We start from the raw sequence: 22,544 nt of genomic DNA, 5'->3' as shown, positions 1-22,544 counted from the left end.
CGCTGACATGTGTCACACTGGGCCACATACTGTGCTATCTCCTTCTTCATCCCTCTCCACCAGTATCTGGCTTTGGGGTCCAGGTACATCTTGGTGGTTCCTGGGTGGATGGAGTAAGCTGAGTTGTGGGCTTCATTGAGCAGGACTTCTCGTGCCTCTCCCATTGGTACACACAGACGGTTCTTGAACCAAAGAACTCCTTGTTCATCTGTCCTAAGATCCGAAAGTTGCTCCTTGCGAGCTCTTTCCATAAGTCTGGCTGTCTCTACGTCCAGGCGTTGAGCCTTGCATATGAGATCTTCTAGCATTGGCTTGACTTCTAGGCTACCGTTGTTTCCCAGACATGCATTCAGCTGAGCTGATTCCTTCTTCCAATCTTCTAAAAAGTTGGTCCCCTTTATCCCGAAAGGTTTTCGGTTGAGGGCGTCTGCTACCACGTTGGCCTTCCCGGGGTGGTAATGGATTTCGATGTCATAATCCTTGATCAATTCAAGCCATCTTCTTTGATGGAGGTTGAGGTCTGGCTTAGTGAAGATGTACCTCAGAATCTTGTGATCAGTGAAGATGTGGCATTTGTTCCCAATCAGATAGTGCCTCCATATTTTTAGGGCGTGCACTATGGATGCCAACTCCAAGTCGTGGGTGGGGTAGTTCTGCTCGTGTGGCTTGAGTAAGCGGGATGCATAGGCAATAACTTTCTCATTTTGCATCAAGACACACCCTAAGCCTTGCCTTGAAGCATCATAGAAGATAACGAAATCCTGGAGTATATCTGGTAGTGTCAAAACGGGCGCTGTTGTAAGCTTTTCCTTGATGATCTGGAAACTTTCCTCACATTTTGGAGTCCACACAAACTTATTGTCCTTTTTGAGAAGTTCAGTCATAGGTTTCGCTATGCTGGAGAATCCTTTGATAAAGCGGCGGTAATACCCTGTCATTCCCATAAAGCTTTGTACTTCACTGACGTTGGATGGTTGTTTCCATTTTGAAACGGCTTCCACTTTGGATGGGTCCACTTCTATCCCTTCTGCAGTCAAGATATGCCCCAGGAAGGCTATCTTTTCTAACCAGAACTCACACTTGCTGAGCTTAGCATAAAGTTGATGTGCCCTGAGTCTTCTGAGGACGATTCGAAGGTGACACTCATGGTCCTTGCGATTCTTGGAATAGATAAGGATGTCATCGATGAAGACCACAACAAACTTATCCAATTCTTCCATAAATACCTTATTCATGAGGTTCATGAAAAAGGCGGGTGCGTTTGTTAGCCCAAACGGCATCACTGTGAATTCATATTGTCCGTATCTGGTGACGGATGCGGTCTTCTGAATATCTGCTTCCTTGATCCTCAGTTGGTGATATCCAGACCTGAGGTCTATCTTGGAGAAATATTTGGCTCCCTGCAGCTGGTCGAAGAGGTCGTCGATCCGAGGGAGAGGGTACTTATTTTTTACTGTAACTTCATTCAAGGACCGGTAATCAATACATATTCTCATACTTCCATCCTTTTTAGTAACGAAAAGGATGGGTGCTCCCCAGGGAGACGAACTGGGACAGATGTACCCTTTTTGTTGCAGCTCTGCAATCGGGAGTTTTAATTCTGCTAACTCTGTGGGGGCCATGCGGTATGGTCTCTTTGCGATGGGCGCAGTTCCAGGAATGAGATCTATATAGAACTCCACTCCTCTTTCCGGTGGCATTCCCGGCAACTCTTCCAGGAATACATCCACGAACTCTTCTATTACAGACATGTTTTCTGCTACCAGATTAAACATCATTGGATCATTGGCGGGCGGTTGGGCTTGACAGGAAACTGCTTTTCCTTGGCGGTCGGTGAGAAGGACGGTCTTACTTGCGCAGCTTATGATACCTTTGTGCTTAGTTAGCCAATCCATTCCTAGGATCACATCAATCCCTTGGGATGGCAAGACGGTTAAGTCTGCCAGGAACACTACCCCACTTAAGAGAATTCTGACTTGGGAGCACCTGAGTTGGCATAGGAGGTCTGACCCCGGGGTTCGGGTGACCAAAGGGATTGCTAGGGGTGTAGAGGGGATGTCATGCTTTTCCACAAACTTAGTGGCTATAAAGGAATGGGATGCTCCTGAATCAAAAAGCACAGTAGCGGGAGTAAATTCAACAAGAAACTCACCGAGCACTACTCCCGGAGCTTGCTGGGCCTCTTGAGCGTCGACGTGGTTGACTCGTGCTCTGCCCTGGTACTGGGTCCTGCTCTGCTGACTGTTGGAAGGAGGTGCCTTGGAGGTAGGTGCCGAGGGAATCTTGGGGCCATTCACCGAGTTGGAGTAGGTAGGTCCAGGTGCCTTCAACTGGGGGCAGTTATTCTTGAAGTGACTGGGGTCTCCGCAGTGCCAACAGGCATTTGCTGGCGGCTGGTTGCTTGCAACAGAGGGGGCCTGAAGGGAGCTCTGACTCTGCTGGCTGTAACGTGATGGAGTGGGTCCAGCTAGTCTATTGAAGCTTGGTCCCCTGGGTGGGAGCCTGAAGGATCGAGTTCTCTGGTGACGATCTTGCTGCTGAGCTCGGAGAACCTGGAATTTCCTCTTGAGGTGCCCTTTTTCTTCCTCTTTTGCCCTTTCCACTTGGATGGCTTTGTTGGAGAGGTGAGAGAAGTTGAGGAAGTCTTGGCTGGCGAGGATGGTCTTAAGCTCGGGTCTTAGCCCTTTCAGAAAACAGGCCATCTTCCTGGACTTGGTGCTGACATCGTCAGGCGCATAATGGGCCAACTCTGTGAACTTGTGCACATACTCACTGACAGTTCTTCCACCTTGAGTTAGTTCCCGGAACTCGTCTTCCTTTAGTTGAACTATCCCCTGGGGTACATGGTGCTCACGGAAGGTTGTTTCGAATTCTGCCCAGGTAGCATCTCTGACGGCCTCACTGAAGGTGTCCCACCATGCTAGGGCCATCCCAGAAAGTTGATGAGCAGCTAGTTGAACATGCTGATTTTCGGGGCATCCGATGGCTTCCAGTTTCCTCTTGATCGTGCGTAGCCAGTCATCTGCATCGAGGGGATTGCTGGACCCCGCGAACGTGGGAGGCTTGAGTCTCAAAATTCTCCCATCCTGTCCTGTGGTCTTCCACCACCTGGGCGCTGGTTTTCCAAACTTCTAGTGAGGACTTCCCTTCTCCGCCAGCTTCTCCTTCAGCTCTTAGGGGAAAACCTGCTCCAATCCCGGAGGCGGTAGGCGTGGTTTTATCCGAAGCCATCTGCCAGGGGAAAAGAGTTACTACTATGCACATGCCAATTTCTTTTTCAACTAGTTATTTTATTCATTACATCAGTTCATTACATAGTACAGCACACAGCTACCATAAGCTTATTACACAAGAGTGCTATCGAGGGTACTACCGAACTCCTTCTCTAAAGTGTCCCCAAATTCCTTGAGAAGGTCATCAAGGCTGGCTAGGGACATTTCCTCGGTGTCGGACGAGTTTCTTATCCTGGTAGGAGGTAGGTCTGGAGGGGCTTCTTCCTTCTGCTCAGTCTGACAACCTTGGCTTTTGGTCTTCTTGCGATTTTTTCTTGCGGGGACGAGATTCTTCAGTTTCTTGTCGAAATCCATTTTCAGAGTGCGTTAGGCCTCACGGATATTGGTTTCCTCGCCTTCTGCTATCTTGAGGCTCTCTTGAAGGGACGCCTTTTCCCTTGTAAGTTCCCTGACTTTTTGCTCTAGGCTTTCCACCCGGGAGTTTAGGTGGGTGCAGTGGGAGGCAAGGTCATCATATTGGTTATCAAGGGTGTGAAGGTATCCAGCCATGTAGACGATGGTGGGGTCATCCTCAATAGGGTCTCCTCCTGACAGGGCCTGAAGTCTTTTCCTCCAGGTAGGTGTATTTTTGTTGCTGGGTGGGAAGTAGCGAAGGGGGGTTTCAAAGATCACCTTGTTGTAGCTCTGGCATAGTTGTCGGAGGGCTTTCCGGGCAACATCTTGGCAGGTATCTGGGAAGCGGTATCCGGTAAAAGTGACTTGGAAAGAAGGATGGTTCGGATAGTTTCGGCTTTCTCCCAGGTAGACTGCCATAGAGCATTTTTCCATTCCGTTCTCGAGTTACTCCTTCCAGACATATTCTGGCTTCTTGCGGATTCCCTTGCGAAGCGCACAACTTCGCAACAGATGTGGGAACCCTTCCACCTCTGAGCAGTAGGATGTCCTAATGGCCAGAGAGTCTTCCATCTGGAATAGGAAAAGAAGGGTCTGTTAATATCGGGGAAGAGGAGAGAAGACTTTTCTTGGGGTAAGAGGTATTTTCTTTTAAGGCAAGTTTTAGGGTCAGGGCTGCGACTATGGCTCTGATACCACCTAAAGCGTCCCGATCCTTTGGGACTCAAATGTGATACAATTACTAGTCCCAGGAGGCTAGTAAACACATTCCTTACTTCAAGTAGTACAGAGTTTAGATAAAGGTTATTACAATACTAGGGTACAAGCTCGAGAGAGCCAGAATAAGAAGCGCAGTAGGAAAATATACTAGCCCAAGCCACAGGTAGAACTGGGTGCAGGCACAGCCCTCTCAATCAAGCATAGCAGTAAAGAAGTCTTCGACTGCTGAAAAACATAAATAAATCTGGGTGAATACACTAGGTATTCCGCAAGCCCACCCCGCTCCCGTGAAGAGAAAGAGACCTATATCATACATGCTTTATTTGGTGGGGGTTGAAATCACTCTTCATTTTCTTAGAGAAAGGCAGTTGTTGTAAGGTTTTTCCCAAAGACTTAAAAGTAACAAAATACTCAACCACCACTGAGCTTCCCGCTCCCGTGGCCTTGTTTTCTTTTTCGGTACGCACTTACACTTATTTCCCTTTTCACGGAGGTTATAGAAAATCTCTAATTGTCATACCACACCAGACTCGTCCATACCAGTGGACACGGACTATTCGAATAGGTTTCAACTCTGCGCAGAGGGGTACACTTTACCCACTAGTCCGGTTTCTGCGATCTCACCGTCGCGAGACCCGAATACCGGATCTCTTTCCTTCCCCGTACGTCCTAACCTTAACGGTTATCTGGAAGGAGTCACGCCACCACCATGTCCAAATCGGACAAAACTTTCCCCCTCCTTATCCTCCCGGTGCTCCCCAGCCTTCATAACCCTGGGGTCGGACCGCACGAATTTAGATTGAGTGACTGCCCACACAGTCTCGAGTGGTTGTACTATTAAAGAGTACAGGTAGTGAAGATGACAAACCGGTCCTTATATGAGGGGACAATCCTTCTGCTCACGCCTAAACCAGCTGAGCCAACACCTTAGGCCCTCCCCTAATCCAGGGAGTCCCTGATCATCCCACTCCCAAGGTGATGAGGGTGAGTACCCTTCATCGCACAACCTTTTCTTTAAGTAAACCTTATTTGAAAAATCATATTCCCCTTTCTCCCAACCCACATTTCGTATCCGAAAATGTATGTTAATGCAGGCTATCTCTTTGCTCACAATGCAAATATCCCACCCTGAAATCCCGGCCTAGGTAGTGGTAGAAAGAATAGGTAATTTATGCATCAAGGGAAGGATGGACTTGCCTTCGTCGAAGCTTTCCTGGCACAAAAGATCTACTTCCGGGAGATCGGGCTCCGACCCTTCTTCCGGGGCTACGGGTTCCGGATCAGCGGTCCCCGCTTCTTCTAGTAAAAACAGTCAATAAAACAATACATCAACAGAGGTTTTCCAATTGCAGTGTGTCATTTTCTAACATTATTATTACTTGTGACTTTAGAAATCATTTTGATAATTTTTGGTGCATAAAATATTGAGAAATACTAATTAAATGAGAAAAGGTTGGAAAAGGAAAAAGAAAAGGAATTCCTTCACAGGTGGGCCAGGGGGGGTTCGGCCTAGCCAGGCGCAGCGCACGCGCGCGCGAGGGCACCGGCCCAGCTGCGGCCCAAGGTGGGGGAGACAGCGCGGGCGCGCGGGAGTGACGGTGTCACCGCGGGGCCCACACGTCAGCGAGAGCGAAGGGGGAAACGGTGCCACGGGTCGACGGCGCGGGCGAACCGGCCGTCCGCGGGGAAGGGAAACCCGGCCGCCGGTGACCCGGTTCTTGGACCACGGGGAGGTGCCTTAGCACGGGGAGGGGCTGGCGATCCTAGGGGTGGGCTCAATTTGGCTAGAGGGGGCTGGGAGGGGGCTGTCCGCGGGGAGGTGGCGGAGCTCCGCGGTGGGGATCGCCGTCGGTGGGCTTCGGGCGGGGGATTGGGGCGGGGGAGTGGTGTTCTGAGTTCACGGCAACGTAAGGAAGCTGGTAGGCTAACTTAATCGCTCGCTGGACCAACAGAGAGGGAGGGAGAAGAGGGGGAAGGGCTCACTGGAGAGGGAGAAGACGGCGGCGCTTCACGGATTTAGCTCGGGCGAGGGGAGGAGGGTGGTGGCTGAGGCCGGTGCGGGGGAAGAGGTGCCCGGGGCGACCTTTTTATAGGCGCCCGAGGGGAGGGGAGCGGCGGAGCTCGGCGGGCGCCGGTGAGGTGCACAGCGCCGGCATTAATGTCGCACAGCGGCGACGATGAGACCTCACGGCGAGGCGGTACTGGGCAAGGACGCGGTCAAGCGGCGAGGACGGGGCGGTGCCGAACTCTCCTGTGCGGCGAGGGGACGACGACGGAAGGGACGACGATGGAGGGGACGGTGGAGCGTCGTACGCGAGGAAGACGACGAAGCGGCTGACCGGTGGGGCCGCTCTGCCAGCGAGAGGGAGCGCGAGAGAGAGTGGCTGGCAGGTGGGGCTGGCTCGTCAGCGAGAGGGAGGGAGGGAAGCGCGGAGCGGCTGCGCGCGCGGGAGCGGGCCGGCTATTAGGCCGAAAGGGGGAAGCGCGGGCGCGAGGGGGAGGGGAGGCGGCCGCGGCATGGGCCGGATTCAGCCCAGCAGGGGGGAGGAGAGCTTTCTCTTTTTCTTTTTTTTCTCAAATTCCCATTTCCATTTTTGTTTCTTTTTCTTTTTGAACAATTTATTTAGTAGATAATCTAGGTGCTGGAAAATAAAATCTAAGTGAGGTGCTTATGATCAACCAAAGTGTATGCATATGATGGGAAAATCTAAGGGAGTTTTGGGATGGATAATAAGAAGAGGGGGTTAGATTAGGGTTTCAAACCTGGGTTAGAATTTGGGATGTTACATTGAGGAACCCATAAATGTGGTTTATGGGAAATCCCATATGTTAAGACATTGATTCTGATGCATAACATTGACGTTATGCATCAGGAACGTAATGTTGGTGAAAGCATTCTAAGTACTTGCATGAATCTGGGCGACAAAACAAAAGACAATATAAAGGCTAGAAAAGGCTTAGCAAAACTTTGTAACTGACCAACCCAGGAACTCGACAAAAATGGGAAAAAGCCACGTGCTCGATTTTGTCTAAAACCTAAACAGAAGAAAGAAGTAATGGAATGGTTGAAAATTTTGAAATTCCCAGATGGTTATGCGACAGGGTTTAGGAGAGTTGTGAACTTGAAGACAAATAAAATAACTGGATTGAAGAGCCATGATTATCACATAATGATGGAAAGACTCATCCCTATAATGTTTCGTGGGTACTTCAAAGTAAGTATCTAGAAGGCATTAGCTGAATTAAGCTACTTTTATAGACAACTTTGTGCTAAAGAAATAAAGAAAGATGTGATGGAAAAGCTGGAGACAGAAATTCCTGTCCTTATATGCAAGTTGGAAAAAATATTCCCCCTAGGATTCTTCAATCCAATGCAACATCTACTTGTCCACCTTCCATATGAAGCTAAGGTTGGAGGTCCTGTGCAATACAGGTGGATGTATCATATTGAAAGGGCATTAAAGAAGCTTAGTTCTATGGTTGGTAACAAAGGAAGAGTTGAAGGGTGCATAGCTGAAGAATTCAAATATAAAGAGGTAGCAGCGTTCACGAGTGTATACTTTGCAGACGAGCACAATATCAATGCCCCTACATTGAAGTATCATGATGACATAGTAGGGACTCACAACAATATCCAAATTTTTGAGATTGAGGGCAACACTGTCGGAGCATCCACCGAATATCATCCCGAGCGCGAAGAAAAGTTGGATGCTTTGCTCTATATGTATGAAAATATGGATGAGATGACTCCGTATTTCGAGTAAGATGAAATTTGTCATTTGTGTATCTATGTAGTAATCGTGACTTAATACACTATTGTTTATTTGTTGTAACAGAGAATTCCAATCACGACTTAATGAGAAATTGTCCTCGAGGTAGTATGAAAATGCCCTTCAAGAAAGACATGGGAAGCCCAATTTCATTAATTGGTTCCGAGCTCATGTAAATGGCCTGGATTCGTGATAGAGGATGGTAAGGAGGTCCCTGTCACAAGATGGGATCAATATGCCCTTGCATTAAATGCGCAACATGGGTGTGCACAAGATGCAGTTTGGCACGACTTCTGGGTATGTTAGAATTTTTTGTTAAGTTGTAATCTCGATGATTGTTTCACATTATGGATTTTGACTATGCTTCTTTTTTTAGAAACATTACAAGTTGCCTGAAGGAGATACTCATACGGAACACGCACACTCCGTGTTCCATAGGAATGCAGCAAGTGTTGTTGGGGATATGATGTACTATGCTCGAATCCAGGTGATTAGCCAAGCTATGTTTGGTAGTGAAGGGCGACGTCCAGAGAGTAAGAACAAGGCGACACAGTATGGACTCGATATGACTGAGCAACAATATCTTGAGGTAATTGATGTTTTTGCTTGTGTTGAAAAAATTTCCATTGCTTCTAGATATTACAATTACTTATAAATGAATTGTGTTCATGCAGCATTCGATTCCATGAATAGCTGCCAATGATACTGCTTGGCGTGCGTTATGTCGTTACTGGGCTTCGGCTGAATTCAAGGCAAAGTCTGTGTGACATAGTTCCGATCGTGGAACCGAGTTGTATCACATGTATGGAGGTGATGATCACTTTCGTTTGGCAAAACGAATGGTAAGTACAATTTAATCCATTTTCGTTGATTGTAGTTGACTTGCTGTAATTTCTTGTTATAATGTTTGTCAAATGTACATACAGGAAGCTAGCACTGGTGCAGTGTCCAATGATGTTCAAATATACCTTAGGGGGCACAGAGGACCAGATCTTGCAAATCCAGATGTGTTGTGCAGCCAAAAGACAACAGATCGTGTGGTGAGTGTTGGTCACTTGTTCTCGAAGGCTATAAATCAAGAACAAGGCAACACAAATTTTAATGGTTAAAGACCTTCGTCCTTCATAACATTATCTCCTTTAGGATATAATGATCTTCGAACGAAGGTCATGAAGGACATACCTTCATCATTTCAATATGCAAAGATATAAACAGAGACATATGAAACGCAAAAAAGAGTATGAATAATCATTTTAAATCATTAGACTATTCATATTATTATATAATCATGAACAAACATCAATGATATTTAAGTTACATTTGTACATTTGGCTTGACAGAAGGTAATGATCCAGGAGTGATGCGTGAGTGATTACAAGTCAGCGTGAACAGTACGAGGATACTGTTCATCTATTTATAGGCACGGGACACAGCCCGGACAAAATTACATTCATGTCCTTGATAACTAATCATAACCATAATACAAATTATCAGGGACTATGTGGTCTTTTCCTCTTTAAGTCGGTGCCACCCTTCGTCTCAAGCATGTCATCATGCCGAAGCTCTTTCAATTGTAGCTTCGGCATATATCTTCATGTCGTATATGCTTGCATATCATCTTGCCGAAGGTGTTTTTGCTTAGAGGACCTTCGGCCGAAAAGAAGGCCCCCAACAGTGAGTGTTTTGTAATGTTTGGTAGGTTTTGTTTATATGGATTTTGTATGTAAGATTGCATTGTTCTTTTGTATGAGGCTGCATATGGCGAGGCGATGTCTAGTCAACATGGACCAGACTATGACTAGAGGACCTCACCTATTGATCCTACATATCTTATATTGTTTCATTGGTTGAGTGCAATACATGTATTCTTAATCTGTCGTGATGTTACTTGTTTTGTAGGTACACAATGTTTGCTAACGTCATTGACTCGAGCTAGGTGAGGGTTCAGCGTGGAGGTTCGTCGAGGTCTGCTGCTCGTAGCTCCCATCGCTCCACTCAAGATCCAGCAGAAGTGGAGCAACTGCGAGAAGAACTTAGTCGACATCAGGATTACTTGAAGCAACAAGTTGCGCAACATGAATATTGTGCTACATAGATTCAACAACAGCAAACACTCATACAAGTAAGTTCAAAATATAATATCTTTCACTTTAAGATATGTATTGATTTAAAACGCTGATGTGAATGAGTTCGACAAATTTGTAGCAACTAGCACAGGCCAAAGGGATACACGTCCCGGTGCCCCCCACCTCCCGTTCATTATCCTTGGTCTTCACCTCCACCTATACCTACATCTCCACCTACCGAACATCAGGTATGCAAATTCATCATCATTTACTTGTTGTTAGTTATATTATGATGTAACTCAGCAAATGTCATTTGTACATGTATATTAGACCCCTCCAGCTACCTTGCCGATGCATGAATGAGAAGACGGGTTAGACTTTGTCGAAACCCTCTTCGCGAGTGGAGGTATCAACCATCACTCGTCACTGTAACCCGATGGTGATCGGCGACCGTGAGCTTCCATGTTATTGTGTTCTGATACTTGAGACTTTTATTATGATTATGTATGAGATATTGTCTCTTATTAGTACTGGATGATGAGATGTGTCTTATTATGACTATGGATGAGACTTTTGTGATGTAATTGATGAGGCTATGGATTTAAATATTGTTATGTGATTGTGTGTGAGATGTTTTATGTGAAAATATGTTGTGCTATATAGCTGTTGATATATTTGTTATGTTGTGGAATGTGGTGTAAAATAAAGATAAACATCATTTGTAATGCTGGTCAAATTAACTTCTTATAGGCTTATTGGGCCGTAGAAAGTTAGCCAGGTAACTTCCTAAGAGCTACAGTCAGTCGTAGGAAGTAAGATAGCTAACTTCCTATGGGATACAGTCAGCCGTAGGAACTTAGTCGTAGAAAGTTAGTCAGCTGACGACGCTAACGACGTGAAGCTACTAACTTCCGAGAATCTATTAACTTCCAAGAGACTTCTTTGGCTGTAGGAAGTTAGCTAACTTCCTAGAGGGCTCTACGAAGTTAAGCTAACTTCCGGAAAAAAAAAATCCGAGAACCAAACTTCCGATGGGATGGCTTAACTTCCGAGAGTTTAGCTAACTTTCTAGAGGTTAGCTAACTTTCTAGAGTTTAGGTCTAACTTCCTAGGGTTTAGACTACAGAAAATTTACTATTTTGGTGTAGTGTAGGGACAAGGATGGAAGAATTTTCTTCTAAATAGGGTGAGTATGGAGAGACGTTCCCCATCTGAATTTTTTCCATTGCCATGTCTAAGCCCACGCGGTCAGGCATGTGACCTAGAGGCTAGACGGGCACTGCCCAGGCACAACCTATGCACCTACAATTAGTGACTTTGTCGTGTTTTTTGTGAAAACATATTTTTTAGAGATAGATTAGATCCAAAATTAGATTCTAATATAGGGTTTCTAGGATTTCATGGAGAAATCTTTGTGGTGCTTTTGGAAAGCATTTTGTTCTTGGTATCAAATATGATGTTTAAACAAGATTAGTGTAGTAATCTTGTTCCTCTTTCTGTGCTCATTATTTGCATGTCCAGCATTTGATTATAGATTGATTTGTTAAATTTCAAATGTTACTCTTGATTTATTTCATTTAGATTACTGCTAGGGAATCAAGTCAGTGACCTGCAAAGTTTGGTCAGCTAATCTTTTATGGTTCTTGATTAATTGTGAAATTAAGGCTTGATCAACTCTCGTTAATATGTCAAGATATGGAAGTCCAGCTGATATGACTTTAGTTGGGTTAGTTGCATAATTTTATCTAGTTTAGTTTGATAATGTTTTAGGTCGATCCAAGTGATGTATTTTGAACAATATCGTTTTTTACTAATAAAACAAAGCTGATCAATTCTCGTTATACTCTATCACAACCGTCTTGATTTGTTAATGTCACAACATCCGAAAGTCCGGTCGCAATGGTTTCAGTTGCGTTACTTACGTAATTTTATCCAAATTTAGTTTGATTAAATTTCAGATCAGTCAAAGTTATGGATTTTAAACAATCTCGTTTTTACTAATGAAACAGAGTTGTGTCTAGTTTAGAGAAACGTGAATTAACTTGATTTTGTGATTAGAAAAAGGTGTTATAATTATAATTGAGCTTTTGCGATCATCCATTTCTTTGATTGCCTATCGCTGTATCTTTCAATCCCACAAGGGGAAATTAGACGTGTTTTTCAAACCTACAAGGAGAAATTAGATGGCGTGGCATAGTGGAGCCTCAAATGGTCAAATGTAAACTCAGATGGTCAACTAGCGGACTGTTTGCCAAAAGATCTAGGAGTAAAAGAACAGAATTTAGCAAGAGGGAATCATGATATTTATCATCCATCTTGAGGGGGAGTAATGACCATGTTCGTATAATAAGCCTAGCCCAATACTCCTTCTGTTTCGCTTTAGTTGCCGCTGGATAGTTAAATTTTACACTATCCAACGACAACTAAAAAAACAGAGAGAGTATATGTACATGTTGTTGGCGCCGATTTAGTCACCAAACACTAGAATCAACTGTCTGGTGTTACTTGACACTTTTACTAGATAATGTTGGGTCGAATAAAGTTGAATATCTTCACCTTTATGATGACCACCGTCTATTTGGGACCAAACAACAACGAACTCTAGGGCATGCTCGTGATGATCAATACCTTGGGTTCAGCTCTGCAAGGTGGACGGCGACAGCGGTCCGTGTTGGGTCACCAGGTCGCTTGGCGGTACATCTGTCACATCCGTTTCCAAAGGGTAGAGCCGGGTGCATAGCATATGTGTGCCAGGATCTATTTCCACACATATGTTGACGTCACAAGTGTAATATATCAAAAGAACAATGCATAAAAGCATAAATAACGATTATATTAACATATTACACTTCGAACAGACATAATGTCTTAACCTTTATTCATCAAAGTACAGCGAACATGGACATCCATCCACAGGAAGATGACCGGGGGTATCACTAGACTAGCATCCATGGAGTTCAGCATCATATCTTCATCTGCAAACTTCTGATCAAAATTAAGCAAGGGTGAGCTCACTTATGGTCGGGGCTCAACAAGTGGGGGGAAAAACTAATGCAGGAGGCTGAGGTTGAGCAGTAAGCATTTTAGTTGGTCAACATTTTATTAACAACACCTGTCTTACTAATAAGTGTGAATCCCAAGTATTCCCATTAAGCAAAGATACCAGATTATATCAAAAACACTTAAGTGAAACCACTTAAGCAAACCATTGGTAGATCATCGGATCTCGATTTATTTCCATCTTCAAGTTCAATTATCATGTGAGGAGTCCAGGCTGCTCATAACCGTGAGCACGGCTGATATATCAGTTTTACACTCTGCAGAGGTGGCGCATCTTTACCCATGAGTCGCGATTCCCTTCTAGCCCGGGTTAGCTAGACCCGTATTCACTTCCGAGGTGAATGACCAGGGTTTCACTACGAGGCTTCTCCCTAGAGTCCTCATTACGCAAATGCTGGAAATGGTCAAACTGCATAAGGCACACCTACCGTAACCAACTTATAGTCCAGACTACAGGGTAAAGCTTTGGGAACTATGCCCGTATCCAATCTGCCTGAGCCGGAACTATAAGAGCTTGCCAGATGCCCCCGTTCCTGTCGACCACGACCAACACCCAACATAAGACTTCCCTAGTTATTTAGCCAAGACCAGAGCCATGATAGTTCTCATGGTAGCACTGTTTTCCCGGGTGGTCACTCCATGTTCCAATTAATATGCAATAATCTTGTTTAACCATCGGGTTAACAACAATAAAGTAAACTTACCATTAGGAACATCAGTATCATAAATAGGAGTGACTGCATAAAGTTAAGTTATAGCAATAGCATAGCTACGAAGGTAAAGTATAATTCCCAGGTTTGATCAAGAAATAAGGTTGGAAAGGTTATCTAAATAGGTAACCCGTCAAATTATGCATATATATCCAAAAGAATAAACTTTATTAAATGTATTGTTTGGGATCAAACAGAGTATGCAGAGGGAGAAGTCCACTTGCCTTGCTTATAGAAAACTTGAGGTTCTTCCACGGAATAGCACTTGATTCTCAACTATTAGATCAATCACTGAATATTACACAAACAAACAAGAAGAACAAACACCACTCAATAACATACAACATTCACCATATGTAAAGCTAAAAGAAAGCCTAACGAAAAGAACGTTCATTTTTCAAAAACATTACACGCAAGGGTTATAATAAAAATGTATTCTTTTCAAAAATGTGTGATCTATACTTTATAAAACAAGACATGAGCTTAAAGATATCTTAATTAAAGTATACAAATATTAGGTTCACCAATTTAATCTTTTATAAAACGTCATACGCGATACATCTAAGATAAAGGGCTTATAAGATGATAAAACACGTAATAACAATATTAAACATTTTTATCCTTTTTATAAAAAAATATATATGTTATATATCAAGGGTAATGGACTACGAAACACGTTATTAATTTTAGAAGCATTATAGAACATCTTATAAATCATTGTTAATCATTCACTTATGATAAACTAAGATATAAGTCTAAAAAGGTTTTATATGAAAAGATCATTATTATTAAACACTTATTTTATGAAAAGCTAGGTTATAGGCCCTTAAGTGGATTTTCATGTAAAAGATAATAAACGATTAACCATCTTTTATTTTTATTAGAAAACACATAGCCTATATTATTATATTTGAAGTCAATATATAAAGTAACATTTTAAATTATAAAAGAACTTAAATTATTATTACTTTATTTTATCCTTTAGGATAAGCTAAGTGATTCGTATATAATGTGGACTAAATTCTATGAAATCATTAATCATGCCATAAATTTAGTTAAGAACAAATCGATTATAGGTTTGATTAATAAATTATGATAAAGGATAATTAATCTATTAATTATCTTTAATTCTATTGTAGGGACAAATGATCTAATTCATTAGAAAGAAAATTACGTTTAAACTATCTTTTTAGTTTATAAAAGCAATGACCCTTGTTATTAAGAAAATATGAATAATCTATTAATTGGACATATATTATCTTCTATTAAGAAACATATGGTCTACGTATTCTTTTAAGTTTTTATCTAATACGGCTATACTTAAACATCTATAACGAACCATATTAAATCAAAAATATAATATCTATTAAAAAGGTCTTTTAAAGTTAGAAACAAATTATCTAATTCTTTAATAAGGAACTATGTTTAACAATATTTAAACTGTCATTTTAGTTATGTAGGTATGAGCACCTAATTAAGCTATAATAGAAATCCCTATCTAGCGTACACTTATTTAATATAAATATATGAATACAAATCTTTAATAGGTAATTATATAATTATTTATCTAGTATGTTTGATTAAGAAAAGGTGAACTACAATTCCTTTTCAATTCATAATTAGAAAACTACACATAAATTGACTACAACAAACATAATTTACGAGAGCACGCAAACTACTAAAAACACATAATCACATACTTACAAGCTTAACAAAACAATGATTAATTTGCTAAATATTATTTTATCTAAAATAAATTAGCGCGGGGCTAGATCAAAATTCAAGGGGTCGACGAAGGGGTATAAAGCAAAAATAAATTTTGTCTTCTACCTTAATTTGTCGTGCGTTGGGCGAGCAATGACTGAGCTTCGAGCATTTGACGATGGGGACGACGCACAATGATAGTGACCAAGACAGCGTAGTGCACCAGCACGGGTACGAAGACGACGGTGGGTTACGGCGCGACGAGGGCGCGAGTAGAGCAGTATGTTGGTGTCGCTGTGACAAACTGTGGCGTGAGACGAGCTGGGGGCAGGGCGAGCTTCAACGGAGAATCTTGGCACGACGACGACGACGAGCAACGACGCAGCGACGACAAGCTGTGCACGGTGACAAGGCGCGCAACAGCAGCGTGGCGATGGTCGGCGACGTTGTGCGCGAGTTTGGTGGTCCGGTGTGGGAAGACGAGAGAACGTGGGAGCTTCAATCGGCGACACGGAGGGTCAGGAGCACACGAATTTCGTCTCTGGCGGTGAACAGCGGTGGTTGTTGTGCGACTTTGCAGCGAGTGCAGAAAAATGCTCGACGTCCAATTTATAGCGAAGGGAGAGGAAGAGAGAGAGCCGGAAACGGTCGGTGTCATCAATCGGCCATCAATGACGTTCAACAACGGAGGGATTAATGGGGGAGGAAAACAGATGACTTCAACTCCATTAACGCACGGACGGCGGACGGTGCGGGGTGGCGTTGGGCGCAGGGCTCGGCCTGGGTCTTCGGTCGGCGTCGGGCTGGCGGCTTGGACGCGTCGGGGTGGCCGGTGTCGAGGCAGCGCGCGGTCGGCTCGGGCTTCCGCTCGTGTGCAGGGGCGCGGCAGGGGCGGCGTGGTCGGGTGGCCGGATCGCGCGTCCGCGGGGCCGGGGTCGGCTGGAGTTGGGGCAGGGCGCGGCAGCCGGTATGCGCGCGGGTGGCTGCGTGGCCAAAGCCTGGCGCGGGTCCGGAAGCAGGGCAGGGGCTCGACCGTCGGTTGGAGTTTCTGGGCACGCCATTAATGGAGGTGAGTGGGCTTGGCGGCTGTGTATTGGGGAGGGGAAGAGAAGACGTCGCAGCAGTGGGGAGAGAGAGGGACGACCGGACGTATCTACGACAGGCAGGCGAGGGGGCGAGGATGGAGGGAATCGCCGCCGAATTGATGTGGATTGAGAGAAGGAAGACTTCAAACACCATTAATGGAGAACACTGCTTGTTAATGGAGATAAGGAGGGGAGAAGAAACGTCCTAATTAGTGGGACGGGAGGAGAACAGACATGGGGCGGCGTCACAGTAGTGCTTGCAGCAATTGAACGGGTGAGGGTAGGGGAGGCGAGCAGACGAACGGATGGTGGCTGGCGGCATCCGTTTCCTGACAGCAGCAATTGGAAGAGAGAGTTGCGGAGAAGAAGCCCAGGCGGGCCTACCTGTCATACTAACGGAAGGAGGGGAGACAAAAACGGCCACGGCCAGAGCCTAGGAGCAGTCGTGCGAGGGTTTTCTTTTTTTCTTTTTAGAATAGATGTGTGTGCGTGAGTGTGTTTGCGTTTTGTTTTTTTTCTTTTTCAAATTCCCTAAACGTTTTCCTTCTTTTCTTTTTTGACTAATAGATAAATGTTAGTATATATATTTACATATTTTAAAATTTGTAATAAATTTAAAAGATAATATTTTATAAATAAGAACACCCAATTTTAAAGAATAAATCTTTTTAGTCAAAATTCTATTATTTAAATAGATTGGGTTCCACAAAAAGTAAATCGATAAAATAAAATACATACAAACAAAAATTATTACCCTATGTATATTATTTTAACAATTTCATCATTATTATTTTGTAAAAATGAGATTTTATTCACAAGATCAAATCCATAAATTGGATTTGCAAATCGATTCAAAGAAAATATATGCTTCGACATGAGTGCATCAAACACTTGGTAAATTTATCCAATCACGAAATTATTCATTTATTTGTATTACCATTTTATTATTAGAAATCATAAGTAAAAAAAATTTCCTTTCTATTGAAAAATAACAATATAACTAAGTTATATTTAATTGATGGATTTAGGGTGTTACAACATCCTACGGTGACGGGGCGATCCACATCCACATGAGGGGGGCGGACGGTCTGCGACCCGGCGACAGAAGTGGCTTTTTTCCCTGCGTCGAGCCGGACGGCGCGCTCTGGCCGGATGGTTCGTGATGGCGCAGGGTCATCTTCTTCCTTGCATGGACCTAAATCCCGCCTCTAGGGAAGAGATCTTATGGTGCTCTGGGTCGGTTTATCACCCGGGGCGTCTCCAAACGATATAGAGTCGCCTAGAAATTAAGAGATCAATTCCAGAAAGAGATCTTGAGTGAAGTAGATAAAGTAGATCTTGCTCCTTGGAAGGGGTAAGATCTTAGGGTTGTCTTTGGGTCGGTAGACCACCCTAGACAACGTAGAGTCAAATAGAGGTGGATATGTGGCTATAACTAAAGTTACGTTACATCTACTCCTAAGACAGAAAAGGTAAATAAAGTAGATTGATTCGATTAGAATGTGTTCGAAGTTCTCAATCGGTTATACACCTTCATGTATATATGGGCCGAGGTCTGGACCCGTTTATAGACGATAGCTAACAGATTTCACGTGATTAGATGGATAACCACGTACGACATAAGGATAATTATTGCTCAAGTTAATCTGATTGCGACGTACGGACCGTCCAAACTCTAGAGCTAGACGATAGCTAACAGATTTCACGTGATTAGATGGATAACTATGTATAAGATAAGAATAATTATTGCTCGAGTTAATCTAATTGTGGCGTGTGGACCGTCCAAACTCTAAGGCTAGCTAGATCGTAATCTGATTGCGGCGTGTGGACCGTCTAAACTCTAGAGCTAGATCATCCGCCACTTTTTTTAAGACTAGGAGGTGAGTTTGGCTCTACTAGAGTTCTCCCCCAAATTCTATATCTAGTTTTACACAGAGACGCTGCAAAGTGTGTTTTCTGTGTTGTACGCACGACGTGCTCGAGCATCAGGCGGCACACACGGTGGCAATAGAAAGAAAAAAAAGGAAAGAAATGAAATAAGGCCAGCAGAACGGAAGAAGTGTATGTAGAAAATCCGACAAAACGTACTGTGAGCAAGCTCAACGCCTCCTCGATCCTTCAGCAAAGCGAACCAGACGTACGTACATTACATCCAGACGCATTCCTTTAATTTAACACTAAGGGCTCGTTCGGTTGTACCGGAATAAGCCAGGATTCATTCCAGCTCATCAAAATCTATATAAATTAGAGAAGTAATCCGGCTAGGAATTAATCCGTGGCTCCAATCCGGAACAACCGAACAGGGCCTAAAAGATCTCGCACTACTGGTGCTAGTAGCTAGCGCAACCAGACGGTTTTTGCCTGGCTCGTCGTCATCGAAGCAGCGGCCTCTCTACATCGCATCCAGTTCCAGACCGGCGAACATGTCGTCCTCCCTGTTCTTGGCCCAGATCACCACGTACATGCAGTCCAGCGAACATGAGCACGATCCCCACAAAGCTGCAGCAAAATTGCAAAAGCAAACAGTATTATGAGCATTAGCAGCAGCATTGCACTGGATGCCAGCGTGCGTGCAGTGCAATGCAATGCATTACGTACCATCCCAGTCCGATCCACTCACCGAAGAAGACGAAGGAGACGAACGCCGAGAAGACCGTCTGGAACGGGTTGAACACGGACACGAGCACAGGCCCCTTGCGCCCGATGCTCCACACCTGGAACGCCGTGCACAGGCCGATCACCACGCCTCCCTACACGGTAGGCATATAGTATAGCAGCACCAGCCGTTTTCACTTTCAGTTCTTGGGTCTTTCATTGCAGTTCCTCAAGCTTTAGGAGACCATCATCTACTACTCGAGGTCTTTGGATGAGGATGCCACTGCCAGGATCTCTGCGCCCAGCTGGGAAATGCTGCCGGCCGGGTCCCATTTCCACGGGCGGCGGAGTCGGCAACCTCAGCTGCTCCGACACATGTGCATCTTCTGCCCATGCGAGAAGCGCCGACGTGGCGCCGCGAGGGTGGCCTCACGGACCACGGTCCGTTCTGACCACTTCTTGTCCTGGGCAGAGATGGGCAGTCGCTTCTGGAGAACGAACGGATCACCGCTGCTGCGTCGTCCATTCCAAAACGGCATCGGCTAGCACTGGTGTTCAATACTGAAAACCAGTGAAAATCAACACCACGGCCTCCTCATTCAGACTTCACAGTTTCACTAGAATTTCTGTGGTCACGCGAGGTGGCAGTCTGGCATACACATCAGCATTAGTACGAGATCTAGACAATCTTTAGTTCCAGTTATATAATCTGATACTTCCCTCGCTCCATCCTAAAATAGAATCCGTTTGGGCTTTTTAGTGAATTTATACAATACTTAGTGTATGTGTTTATGAGTTTATATTCATCATCGTTCAGTTGAATATAGACATAAAAATCAAAAATAAAAAATGAAGAGAGTAATAAAGAGTGTCTTTCAATGTCGGGTCCATATCTCAAATCAATATACTAAATTGGGTCTAGTGTCAGTTATGTGAACATAATATCCAATATATATATATATATATATATATATATATATATATATATATATATATATATATATATATATATATATATATATATATAAGATGCCTCCTCGAGATTTTTCATATCACAGTACGAGGACAGAAAACTTCGGTCTCTAATAGCAAATTCTCATCACTGCTTGCTAACAGGATATATCCACACATAGCACAAGAAATATGGATCTCCCATTCTTAAACTTTACATAAATGCAATTGTCCTCTATATTTTCTTTAAATCTCAAATGTCTAATCATCTTACCAAATTTGAGATGATGCCACTGTCATGACACTTAATTGCTTTAATCCATAAATGGACTTTTTCATATAATATTCTAGTTTTTATTTGTCCATCGTAACAAAATCTTTAGACTGGGTCATGTAAACATTTTTAACTAAATCATTATTAAGAAATTTTGTCTTTGCATGCATCTGATGCAACTCTAAACTATAATGTATGACAAGTGCCATAATTATTCTAAAAGAGCCTTTTGTCGAAATAGGCGAGGTCTCATTATAATCAATTCCTTCTCTCTAAGTGAAGCCTTTAGCTACAAGCTTTGCTTTAAATATTTTCACATTTTCCTTATAGTCATGTTTCATCTTGTAGAGCCATTCGCATCCTACTGCCAATGATCCAAGCGGAGTATATTTTTATAGTAAGTTGTTTTGCACAATTACTGTCACATTGCTTGACAACAAGATCAAATTCAACTAAGTGTCATTACTATGTGAGAATAAGAGTGCAATAAAATAGCCACCAACTCGATTCAACACTAAATAATAAATATTATTAATATCTGGCATCACTTTATAAGAGATCCTCAAACCAAAGGGAAGGTATTGAAGGTCAACTTGCCAATATTTTCACCAAGCTAGCCACTTAATGGAGCAAGGTGTTGCAATATTTAGAATTATTCAATTATTCTTGGTTTCTCTAGCATGAGTTGGATGCACATCATATGAATAACATATATCTCCTTCAGCCACTCAAAGTAACATTGATTGCTCATATGCATGCACACCTTACTAGAATGTGTTTAGTGCATGCAGTCATTACTAATAAGTCATGTATTGTAAACAAAATTAATTTGAAGTTTATATCATATCACTACTATTTCAATGATTGAATGTACCAAGTGATAGTATATAGCTTGTTCACGAGTAAGAGACCCTAGCATTTGAACTAAAGTATGAGCTACTATGTGCATAACACAACTTTGATAAGATAATCATTGTAACATATGTGAAAAAAAACTTGAAGAAGGACAAACCGGGTTATACTATAGACATCTAGTGATGTATGTATGCTCATGCACAAGAAATTTTATCTTTGCTTTGATCGGAGGAGTGGTTATTTTGATACATATATGGTATTCTTGAAGACATGTTGGAGAATTCAAGAATGTCCAACTCATTTCTTAGCTTGAAAAATCTTGCTTAATCAAGTGGCTTGATGAATATATCCGCTAGTTGATCATCGGTTTCCAAACTCTCAAATCTCAATCTTGATATCCCTCTTTGTTTAGTGATCTCTTAAGAAGTGATGGTTACCATCAATGTGCTTGGTTCTAGAATGTTGAACTAGATTGTTGGCTATATTGATGCCACTCTTATTATCACATAACAATGACACTCAATCAAATTTGTTGCTATAGCATGAAAAAGTTGCTCTCATCCATACCAATTATACACAAGAACTACCTGCACATATGTACTCCACCTTGTTCATTAATAAATGCAACCAAAATTTGCTTATTTGAGGACCAATACACAAGTGATCTTCCAAATAAATGACATGTGTATGAAGTACACTTCCTAACAATCTTGCACCCCGCATAGTCTGAATCAGAGTAACCAACTAGCTCAAATTGTGTTCCTCTAAGGTACCACAACCCAACATTGGGTATATGCTTGAAATACCTCAAAATTCCCTTAAGTGAGGTCAAGTGACATTCTTAGGTGATGTTTTTTAAACCTAGCATACATGCATACAATAAACATGATACTCGATCTTGATGCAATCAAATAGAGATTAGATATAGTCCTAACTGGTTTATTATCCTGCTCGGGTTCCAATCTCACATGATATATGTTCATACAAGTTAGAATAGTGTATGTTCCACAATATAGGCACGATATAAATTTCGATGTAACATGTGGGCATGTTTGTTGTTAGAAGAAAACAAATTAGGAGAAGACTTCTAGGTTAACCATCCTAGATTACTGTCACTAGTACACAGAA

This window comes from Zea mays, chromosome 10, assembly GCF_902167145.1.
Source record: "Zea mays cultivar B73 chromosome 10, Zm-B73-REFERENCE-NAM-5.0, whole genome shotgun sequence".
In the NCBI taxonomy this organism is placed as follows: Eukaryota; Viridiplantae; Streptophyta; class Magnoliopsida; order Poales; family Poaceae; genus Zea; species Zea mays.
The sequence above is the reverse complement of the archived record's forward strand: the minus strand, read 5'-3'. Positions refer to the sequence as shown.